Here is a 12689-nt window from a genome sequence, read left to right as displayed (position 1 = left end):
TCATTGCTGAAATTCTTCACCCTTTATTTAAAACTGACTGGCCTTGAATTAGGCAAGAAAGGAATAAAGCAAAAAAGGAGGAAATTTTAAATTTAATAAATACCTTAATACCTCAAAGTGAATCCCAGACGAATGAATCATGCTCAAAACCAACAACACTTGATATAGTTGGATTTTTTGACCTAAAGCGCCAAAATATTCTGGATAATGAACTTATAGAAAACTTTATCAAATCTAATAACAACACTTTTTCTTTATATAATGATTTTCCAAAGTTAAAATTACTCTTTATTAAATATAATGTTGTTCTAACATCAAGTGCTCCCGTAGAGCGCTTATTCAGTCTAGGTAAGCTCATTTTTGGAGATAAACGAGCACGTCTCCTAGATAATAACTTTGAAATTAATTTGTTGTTAAAAGCAAATAAACATTTATTAGATTCTAATTTTTATGAAAAATAAATGTTTTTTTTTCAATGCAAATATATATTTTTATATTCGATGTAAATATTCAATTTTGCGATATTTTTTTATATAAATAAATTGTATATTATTTTAAATAACTGATTATACTTTGTTTATCCTAATTTTTTTTATATAAAATAAATGCATTCAATAAATAAATAATGCGCATATGAAGGATGTATAAAGTAAGTAACTAGTTATTTTTGAAAATAACTGTAACTAATAACTAGTTACTTTTGTAAAAATGTAACTAGTAACTGTAACTAGTTATGTTTTTGCCAATGTAATTAGTAACTAGTTATGTTTCAAAAGTAACTTTTAACATCACTAGTAAATACCTATCATGCAGTATAATATTAAGAGAGCTACTTAACATCACAATGTTGGTAGAATCTTTCCCCATAATATTTAACGACTAATATAAATAAAAAGTTTACTTTGTAGAACACTAATGAGCAAGGCTATCATCAATGTTTTAGGATATAAATCCAGAAGGTCAATTCTTGACGATTTGAAAGATGTGGAAACATATGCAATTCTAACAGATGTATCTAATAAGGAGATATCAAAACATTTCCCTTGATCCTCCCCTATTTCAACAAAATTAATGTCATTTCAATAAAACTATTAAAAAAATTTTCTCCAGATATGAAATATCCAAAGACATAGCTAACCATATATAATGGTAAATATGGCAGATTTGTCATTACCAATGAATTGCATGGCAGCTTTCTGATCTGATAATTCCTCAGTGAATTTGGCAAAAACCAGAGTGTATTTACAGAATTGAATCAGCATAATGTTGGTTGACAGGTTCCTCCTAATACGCGCCATCGTAGAATTTTAAAATTTTACTAACTTTTAAAAAATAAATAGATTATAAAAGCTGTCCTAATATTTTGAAAAAAATTTTCAAAAATAAATGGCAGAAGTATATTGTTGTGTGTGGGGCCACGACCGTGAGCGGTTCTACCGTGGGATAAGGTGAGGGATCGGCAGAATTCGTGGGACCGGTTTTTAACTTTGTCATCATTCAGAGTAATTTTAGTAATTTAACTTTATTGTTAAAATGTTACAATTTACAAAATAATTAAAAACTACGCACAAAAAATTTTCATAAAAGTCATGTATTTTAAATTTTACAAAAAAAATATTTAATAAATTACACAATCAAAAAAAACACTGATCCAGAAAAAGGTATTTTTCCAACCTTTATAATTTTTAAAACAAAGAGGAAAAAAAAGGTTGTTATATAATCGCGATACAATCATTCGCAAAATAAAGATAAAGTATAATATCAATTTCATAACAAAAAAAAAGGAAGATGGGAAAACAAAAGAAACAAGTGGAGAAAAACGTAAAGAAAAGAAATAAGTTATACCGGACAAGTGGGGAGATAGAACATAACATATATTTAGAAATTTTACATATAGGAAATCTACTATATGCTGTTAATATGCAGTTGCAATCAGAAGAATATAATTTAATAAAGGTTCACTAAATTATGCTGCAGAAATACCAAAGTAAGAATATTATTACTATTATCGGATAATTATTAATAAGATATAATATGATGTCATGTTTGAGGAGATTGTAATGCTTTTTTATTTTTATGATTTGCCAAAATATTCAAAATATTAATTTTACAATGTAAAAAATAAATTTATTTGATTTTATGCAAATGTATAAATAAGATTTTATAAAATATAGAAAGTCAAATAGTTATAGTTAATTATATTTTATTTGAGATTTAAATAATGGAACTAAACGTTTACCGTCGTTATTAAGATATTTATAAAATTCCTGGCATGACATTTTATAATTTTGTTTAACCATTAACTCGGCCTCTAATGTTGTTAAAGCAATTCGATTTCTCTCCTTTCTCCAGGCAGTCCTCATCAGGCTAAAAATGCGCTCCGATGAGGCATTAGAATGAGGTAAGGAGAAAACATACTCGCAAATTTTTTCCAAGCATGGGGATTTATCATTATTACGAAAAAATTCTACCCATTTCTCCTCTGCTTTTAGACCATCTAATATTCTGGCGAATCATAAAAAATGGAAAAAATTACAATCTCTTCAAACAAGGCTTCAATGTCTATCGGTAATTTTAATATATTTATTAAATTACAAAAACCATCAAATGATGGTTTCTGTTCCAAGGTCATAATATTTAAACATTTGTAAATAGAGTTATTAAAATAAAATTTTGATTGTATCTAAAATTGTCTTAATAAAAATATCTGCTTCATTTAAAAATGTATTAATTAGAGTATTATTTGAACATTTTAATATAATATTTTTAGCAATAGCGCCATAAATATTATTATCTATTTTTAACTGTAGAGATGAACAAAGCTGTAGCATGATTTTGTGAATCTTTACCGATAAAGAATCTTCTGATTGCAACTGAATATTAACTACATGAAGTAGATTTCCTACATGTGAAACTAATCCCAAATATGCTTCTGACATTTCATCCTCGAAAAAATTTTTCAAAATTTTAGGACAGCTTTTAAAATCTTTATTTAAGAAGTATTTCTTTAAGGGTTCGTAAAATTTTAAAATTCTCTCGATGGCAGGTATTAATGATAACCACCTGATAGGTACAAATCGCAACAACTCACACCATTCCAAATCAGACCACTCCACCAATTCTTTTAATTCAGTGACTCTTTTAGTTGATGAACTAAATTCGTTAAAACATTTCATCACAATTACTTCGACATCTACAGATAGTACATACATTGCCTTCTTGGAAGAATTATGCAGTATATGGCATATACAGCCAATTGGTATTAATTCAATATTGTGCTGCCTCAATTCGGTAAATACACTTTGATTTTTGCCAAAATTAACAGAGGCATTATCAGCGCAGAAAGCTGACATGCAACTCATTGATAACCCTGAATCAGCTATCTTTACCATTATTTAGTTAGCTATATCGTTGGATTTTTCACTATCGGATGAAAAAAATTTCAATAGTTTTATAGAAATGCCCTTATTCTTGTTGAAATAGCGAAGGATCAGGGGAAATGTTTTAATATTTCCCTTATTTGATGCATCTGTTAAATTAGCATAAGGATGTCCTTCTTTCAAATCGTCTAGAATTGACCTCTTGGATTCAGGTCCTAACACATTTGTGATAGTCTTGCTCATTTTTGTCCTACCACAAGTAAAGTTAGCACTTATTTTGGAGTCGTTAATTATTATGAAGAAAAGATTCGACACACATTGTGATGACAGATAACATATGCATTTTGCATGATGGTACGCATATTTTTAAAATGATAATATTTGGTAGATTGTCGTTTGTTATAACTGAGCTATTGTTGAATTGAATAATATATCAATTATATTTATAATCTTTTGGTTGACATATACTTTATGGAATAGTAAAAGTAAGTAGTGAAAAATATTATTTAATCAATATTATTCATCCACTAACTTTATTTAAAAGAATTAGAGATTAAATATCCACTTCTAAAAGTTATATTCTTCTAACACAAAAATTTTGAAAATGTCGAGTGGAGCACTGCAATTCTAGATAACGATATAAAATATATTAAGTAATTTAAAATATATTTATAATAATTATACATACTGTTCTAACTTCTATTCTTTCTAACACAAAAATTTTGAAAATGTCGAGTGGAGAATTTTATAAAAAATATATTTTAGAGCGGAAAAATAAAATAAAAGAACTAGACATATATTTCGAATAAATATTTAAAATTTATTTTAAAAATATAAAAATAATCAAATACTGTCTCTCAAAATTATTATTTATTTATTAAAAACATTAAAATGCTAAAAAAAAAATTGTGGGAGAAATTAAAAAATTGTGGGAGCTTTTTGTGGGAGATTTCTAAATGTGGGAGTTTTGTGGGAGTGAGATGTATGTGGATAAATTAAAAAATTGTGGGAGACTCCCACTGATGGGGGGGGGGGACATGGCAACCCTGCTTATGAATTGAAAGAATTTAAAAGTAAATAATTTGTCAAATTTAATGTTCATAAATATTAGACCTTCGATATTAGAGTGAATTCCAGATTCAAATATCAAAATATGGAAATAGAATCATATCAGGTGACTGTAATCTTTTTAAAAAAAATATTGCCCTAATGAAACGAAGAAATGAAAGATTTATAGAATTTCCTTAAATTCATATTTATTTTAATTTGTACAGATAACGGTAGTATTTGTGACATTATTTTTAAAATATATAAATAAGTAAATTATTCACACTAATTAAACCATCAAGTGGATTTAAATTAGTAGCATGGCTACAGAAATTAAGGAGTCTCAATATCTATGAAAGCTTTGGAGAGCTCCTTGAAAATTTGGATATTTTATGGTTGCTAATTTTAGAGAGAATTTCCTATTTGAGTAAATAAATAATAATATTCTAATAAATAATAAAAAGAGTTGACAAAAAAATATATGTTAATACAAGATTAGTTAAAAACTTAAACACTATAATGGATGCGCTTTAGACCCTAGAGCATGTTTCATGCTAGAGCATTCTATTTCATTCCATATACTGATTTTTTTTATACCCCTTTAGGATAAATACCTAGCTAGTGAGCTGTTAGGACAGCCTTATTTGTAATACAGGGGCAACTCCCTTATAAATTTCAAAAAAATGATTAAGGCTACATTATGGAAAAAAAGAAACTTTCTCCGGTCAAAAAATTCTTGGGGGTAGGACCATAATTTGTCTAAGACTATGGCAGACCCTGAGAAGTGGTGAATGAAAGTCTGTCCGGGCGGCAGTCTCATTCCAATCCTTTAAATTGTTCATAAAAAGATCCATTCTAGAAAATAGATTTTTTACTATATATTTAGTAAGTAAATTATTTTATTACTTTAAAATTTTTTATTATAATATAAATGAAAATGTATTGTAATTAAATTATTGGTTCATACTATATTTATTCAAAAAGTCAATATCAGCATCATGACAACGTTTTAAAATTGATATAGCCAAAAGATCTGCAAATGGAAAAATTTTGAAGTCCGGCCCGTTATAATTTTTGCCAAGCTTGGTCCATACAAATATGTATTGGATACGGCCCGTTTCCTTTCTACTTAGGTTACCCGCATTTTTTAATCCAGAAATATATCTTATGAAAAAATAATAACTAATATTGATGAGGGTTAAGTTTAATAATTTTCATATTACAGCAATAAATACAAAATGCAGGAATGGAAATCGTATCTATGAATGAATGATCATAATAGCAGGTCATTTAATCATTAAAATTATAATCAAAATAAAATATATTATCTTAACAAAATTAGGCTATAAGAATAAAAATATTTTTATTCTCTATTAAGCGCCAGGAATTTATACATTTTGCACTTCCAGTCCATTTTTTTTGTCAGGCCTAAATAAAAAAAATTCAGATGTTACCCGGCCCAGACGGTCGTGTACCGGGTCGCGAATTGCAGATCTCTTATGTAGACCTATATTTATAATTTTAAAGTAAATTATAAAATTACTTTGGTAGGTGTCCTTGAGAGATATGTCGTAAGCGTCAGTGAAAACCTGAGTCTAAATTGAATTAAAATACAGATTTTATATTATTTGTAATTTCATATTTGCTCAAATATATTTAGGAAATGTGTATTTTTTATGTTAAAAAAATAAGCAACCGGGAGAAAAGATAAAATTACTTATTGAACTAGTTTTAAAAGATATTTTAATTAACTTTTATTTGATATCCATTTCAAATTTTTATTTTCACCCCCTCACCCCAAAAACAAGTCCAACTAATTTAAGATCAAGAAAAATTTTTTGATATGTAAGTTAGCTTTTATTTCATACCCATGATATTTTGTGTTGATTAAAATATACTGACCTCCCCTGCACATTTAGACTCGTCCATTAAGGGGGAGAGGTTGACCTCCTGTTGGAAAAATTTTGAGTATCTATCGATTGATAACTCTATTGGACATAACTACTTCCATAAGCCCAAAAAAGAGAGAACTTTAAAAGTAAATAACAATAAAATTTGAGAACCAGGGGAGCATAACGCTAAGTGATGCTGCTAGGGCATAGCTCTAAGCGGTAGCGGCAAATGTTTAGTTAATTTAGTAGTGCGTTCAATTCCAAATTCTCAATTTGTCACAAAATATTACAAAATGTCACAAGCCTTTATATAAGAGATTAAGAATCGTTTCAGTTCATAATCAAGGAAATCAACTAATTTGTCTTAATATGAAATTAAATTACAAATAGACATTATTATTGAATTATATTACAGATATCAAAACTAATTGATTCGCTGATATTAACAATGAGTCTATCATATATTTGTATATATAATATTTGAAATAATTTTCCTAACACCCACTCCTTATTGACAATTGGGAAAATGCCAGATTAGGATTTTGAAGGGAATTAAACGAGCTTTAAAAATAAAGAATTATAGGATGAGATAACCCATTCTATATTAGGTGCTAAGAACTTTTAAGGTGCAAGAATAGCAAGCATTATCTCTAAGAAAAACAGATCTAATGATATCCAACCCCATCTCCTCCCCACCAAAATCGAAATAATCGAATGTATTAGAATAAAATTTGACTTTCATTTTTCCTTCCATTGGAATAAATGCATGATTTTTTGTGACCCGAGAATTGGTCTGACCATTAAAAATCTATTTTGAGATTGGTTTCCATTAAATATTCAACGTTGCTGACAAATATGATATTAATTCTCGAAGGTTTATAAAGTTTTTTGTTTTTATACTTGGTAACAGCTCCATCAAAAATGAAAAATTATTGAAATTTTATGAAATCGTTCTTTTAAAAACAGAATTAATTTTATTTGAAATAATAAAAGGTACAAGTAATTTTGAATTATTTTTTTGATAATTGATTGTAAGAAGATTAAATAATTTTTAAAATGAAAATATATTTCTGATAAAAGATAATTAATTACTCGGAAATGAAAAATAAGCTATATAATTCACTCATAGAGTTATTAGGTCAAAATTCTCGAAATTAAGAAGAATTTTTTTTTGCGGGGCGAATATTGATCTTTAGGTGGGGTGAAGAGATTATTAGGCTCACTTTTTATTATGATAGTTGTTACTATATTATCTTTTTCATAATTATTATTATTAGATTCCTTATAATGCTTCAAAATTAAGGCGTTTTGCGGTGTATTTAAAATAATACAATACAATAATATTTTAATATTTAAAAAAATGCAAAATAATCGGGTTTTATAGGATTTTAGTTTTATTGCTATTATTCGCATATAGCCCACTTATTTTAAAAATAAATTACTATATATATGGTATAATATAAGATTCAAGCCATACTACTTTTATATTTAAAGTGTAATAACTTTTATTAAGATAATAATTTATAAAATCATTAAATAGATAGTGGTAAATTTTATATTGAAATAAGAATGTTTTAACAAAACGATAATTAAGATATTAATTTATAAAGTATTATCATTAAATGGATGGTTAATACTAATTAAATGAGTGTATAATTACATTTTTATATACCTAAAAAATGAAGAAATATATAAGATAGGTCTTTTGCAAGTATTTCATATTTTAATATTTCATATTTATAATAAATTTTAAATTATGGCCAGTTAACACATAGTATATGGCAGTCAATGCATACTAATGTTTTGACTGACCAGAAAAATAACTTTCACATAACCTCACCTAGCTCATAAATTTTTATAGATAGAGTTTTGATTCATACTTTAAGATTAATAATTAGGCTACACATTGATATAAAATTTGTTTGGTTAAACCCAATTCTTAACACCTATTTTTAAAAAAAGCAAAAACATGGCCATTCATGGCACATTTCTCCTACTATACTTATAAAACATTTAAAGTGAGTAATTCGCGGCCAGAATCTGACCCAAGCCCAAATTTTAAAATATTTGCGTCCGATCTCGACCCAATGAGCAAAAATTTTGTTCCAACCCGACCCTAGCCCGATTAAAATAATTGATAAGATCTTAGACAAAACAAAAATTATCAAATGGAAATATTTCATAATAACAGATTAATATTCTAGATTTTATGTAATTTGATAGAAGTCATGTTATAAGAATTTTAACTAGTCACAATACAAATCACAATCACGGAAAATTGTTGAGAAATGGAAATTATGTAAATAATTAAGTGAAAATGTGAGAGATGAAAAATGATATGTAATTCTGTGGCATTTTAAACAATATTATTATTATTAAGGATATTTCTAATATTTAATTTTCGTACCTCGGGCCGGGCTGCTTCTTACTGTCCACCCGAGCCCGAAAAAAGTCTTCAATCTCCAGGTCAGATCGGGCTTCAAATAGCTCATGCAAGGCTCTATTAGTACTTCTAACTAATGTTGTTAAACGGCTCAATTGGAGCCTTTTAAAAACGGCTAACTCAAAATTTTATTTAAAAAAATATTATGCAAGTCTGAAGGTTTTCTCATAGATGGGACAAAGATTATCTATTAGTGAAGTAGGCAATATTTTTTGGTTAAAATATTAAGTTAGCCGCTTTAAAAATCGACTCAAATCCTTTAAAAAACACTATTTCACAAAATACTTTTATTTTTGTTAAAGAAGAAAATTTTCAGTTTTATAAGTACTAATGAGTAAGGTTGCCAAAATATATAATCATTTTAATATATTTGTAAACTAGTCTATGTGACTGAAATTATGCGAAGTATCTATAGCATTTTGAACATTATCAATCATCCTTACTTTTATACAATCGTTTGCATTTAGCTAGTAATGCATAATGGGATACTCTAACATTCTTCAATAAAAAATTTTCAAATATATTCTTTCCTCCGTCAAAATTTGAAATAGATTTGGAAGGATTCTTCAGTATAATATTTGCAGATTTTTATTTATTTGAGTTATAAAAGTATTCAAGAAGGTGATTAAGAGATTTATTTTATAGTATTCCTCGACTAAACCTATATTATTGGATAGATCTGCTTGCCTTGCCGCAAGCTGAGGCAAACAAATATTTAATTCATAAAGCTATTATTAACTTAAAATTAAATATAATTTATGAAATTTGTTATCTACATTTGCCCTAATTTTTATTTAACTTTTAAAACAAGGTAATTAAGTTCCAAATAATGCTTTCAGCTAGTTTCATAGTCTCAATCAAATCGATATATTTGTTTGTGAAATATTATGCATTAGTTTTGTAATGAAAGGTTTCAAATGATTTTAGGAAATCTTAAAATTATAGATAAATATAACGCCAAAGAAAATTTAATATAAATAAATAAGTAGCATATTTATTTCTGCTGTGAATGTGATAAATAAATGTAAATCAGAATATATATGCGATAAGAGATAGAAATGTATTATCCTTTCATTAAGGAAATTTTTTATAAATATAATACTGCAATACCTTTATCAGCTCCAATTGAAAGGTAATTTAGTTTTGGCACAATGTTAAGTAGGCCAAAACGGCAAAGGTCTAATGATAAATTATTTGAAATTGATTATCTTATAAAATAATGAATCTATTAATACTCTTTTGCAAATTAATATTTGAATTCCCATTAAAATACTAGTTCTCCCTTCCCTATCTATTCTAAGCATAGGCTATTAATAATTAAAATGCCTGATTAATATAATTAACTCATCATTAAATATTTTATTAATTATTGCAAATACTCATTCTTGTTATATGCGTATGTTATGTTCTTCACAAATAAATAATAAAAACTGTATTTTATAAACTATTCTAATTTAATTGATAATGATAATTTAAAATTATCTTGTATTTAAGATACTCTAATTAGGCAAAAGATACAAGTATCTTTTATCTTATTGATATCTTGAAAAAGATACTAGTATCTGTATCTAAGATTCATTTTTTCACAAAGAATCTATATCTGTATCTAGATACTTTTTTCGGAATATTCTATTTATGATTTTTTCTCCTTATACAGAATTTCTCATTCAAAAAAGGAAAAGTTTCAATCATAAAAGAAAAATGTCCGATCAAAAAAGGAAAAAGGTCAATCATAAAAGGAAAAGTATCAATCAAAAAAGGAAAAGGCCCAAACAAAAAAGGAAAAGTGTCAATCAAAAAAGGAAAAGTCCCAAAGGTTTAGGAAAAAGTCCTATCAAAAAAGGAAAAATGTCAAACAAAAAAGGAAAAGGTTCAATCAAAAAAAGAAAATCGAAATTTTTTTAAATTTTTATTTATTTTTGGTATTCCTATTTTATTTCTAAATTTTTGCGATTTCCTTACGTTATTTTTATTACTGTATCTTTTCTCAATTTATTTCTAACTTTTTGCAATTTCTTTAATTTATTTTTCTTACTATATCTTCTCTCAATTTATTTTCTCCTCATTTTTAATAATTCTTTTGTCTTTTTAAAAATAATTTATAAATTAGGTCCATTTTTTTATAATTCTTTAGGTTTTATTCATCATATATACAATATTTTGACTTTTTATGATTTTTTCTCATTATATTGTAATCAATGGCGTAGCCAGGATTGCTCCATGGTGTGGGGGGGGGGACGTTTCCCAAACCTCATTTTAAAGATTTGCCAATATTTTGTGCTTCTGTCTAAACTTTTTTTAAAAAATTTCGGGTTCGAGCCGGCAAAACTTTTTAAAAATTATTTCGGGCCGGGCCAGGCTTGAAAAATTAGGGCCGATGCAGATCACTAATTCTTAGTGCAAATGTAATATTTTTATTAAAAATAGTATAATATATAAATATTATGACTAAGAATTTATTATAATTATGTTTTGAATATAAAAATTTTATGACTAAGAAAATATAATAATATAGCAATTTTATGATTTGAATTTTAAAGAGAGGTCTACTTTTCTCTGAGATTTGACTAATTCATCTGGAAACAAATTTTTATCTAGAATAATCTCTTTATAAATATTTAATATTGCAAATTCATTTAAACGGCTTTCTTGCAATTTCATAGGTTTTTAACTAAGTTGAAAAAGACCTTTCATTAGTACAGGTGCTAATCGGTAAAGAAGCTAAAATAAAAAAACAATGTTTTAATATTAGGCAGGGAATCTAAAGTGCAATTACACACGGAAAGGGCCTGCAAAGCATATTTTGGTCCAAAGTACTCTATTCTGTCAAAATTTTTATACCAAAATTCGACATCATAAAGTGACTTATCATACGATCCTGATAATTCATCAGAATAAAAATCTGAGATTTTCTTAATATCCTCTCGCGTTTCAAGTGTATTTAGACTCAACCGGCAAAAGAAAATAAAAGCTGTTTAAAATAAAATTGCGACTAATAAATCTTTCCTTTAATTGAAATAAAAATGTATCAATGGGAAAAACCTTAATCGTAGATACATCAATATTTAAGCGATTGGACTATCTAGAAACTACTCTAGGTTTAAAATTTTTAATCCCAAACATATTAGCGATCACCTTTACTTTCTCACCAACAGCTGTTTTCTTCTAAATCTATTAATGAAGATATATACTATCAACTACATTCCACAACAGATCCACAAAATTATACCTACTGATATACATTATCATCCTTATATGAAAATAGAATAAGTTTTGTTCCATATTAAAACTGGTGGTACCAAATTTTTCAACAATTCCCAATTGAAGCTTAGACAACTTTTATAACGTGCAAGATAAGATATCAAGAACCTTTCAACATAAAAACATGCAATGAAATTATCATTATTACCAAAAATGGGAAAATAGCGACCCATGGCCAGGGTTGCCATGTCCCCCCCCCATCAGGGGGAGTCTCCCACAATTTTTTTGTTTACCCACATACATCACTCCCACAAAACTCCCACAATTAGAAATCTCCCACAATTTTTTAATTTCTCCCACAATTTTTTTTTAGCATTTTAAATAAATAATAATTTTGAGAGACAGTATTTGATTATTTTTATATTTTTAAAATAAATTTTAAATATAATATGTCTAGTTCTTTTATTTTATTTTTCCGCTCTAAAATATATTTTTTATAAAATTCTCCATTTCTCCACTCGACATTTTCAAAATTTTTGTGTTAGAAAGAATAGAAGTTAGAACAGTATGTATAATTATTATAAATATATTTTAAATTACTTAATATATTTTATATCGTTATCTAGAATTGCAGTGCTCCACTCGACATTTTCAAAATTTTTGTGTTAGAAGAATAGAACTTTTAGAAGTGGATATTATATCCCATATACCAAACAGATTTAAGTA

Source organism: Gordionus sp. m RMFG-2023, chromosome 3, assembly GCF_954871325.1.
Source record: "Gordionus sp. m RMFG-2023 chromosome 3, tfGorSpeb1-WG-v2, whole genome shotgun sequence".
NCBI lineage: Eukaryota > Metazoa > Nematomorpha > Gordioida > Chordodea > Parachordodidae > Gordionus > Gordionus sp. m RMFG-2023.
This window is presented reverse-complemented; position numbering follows the sequence as displayed.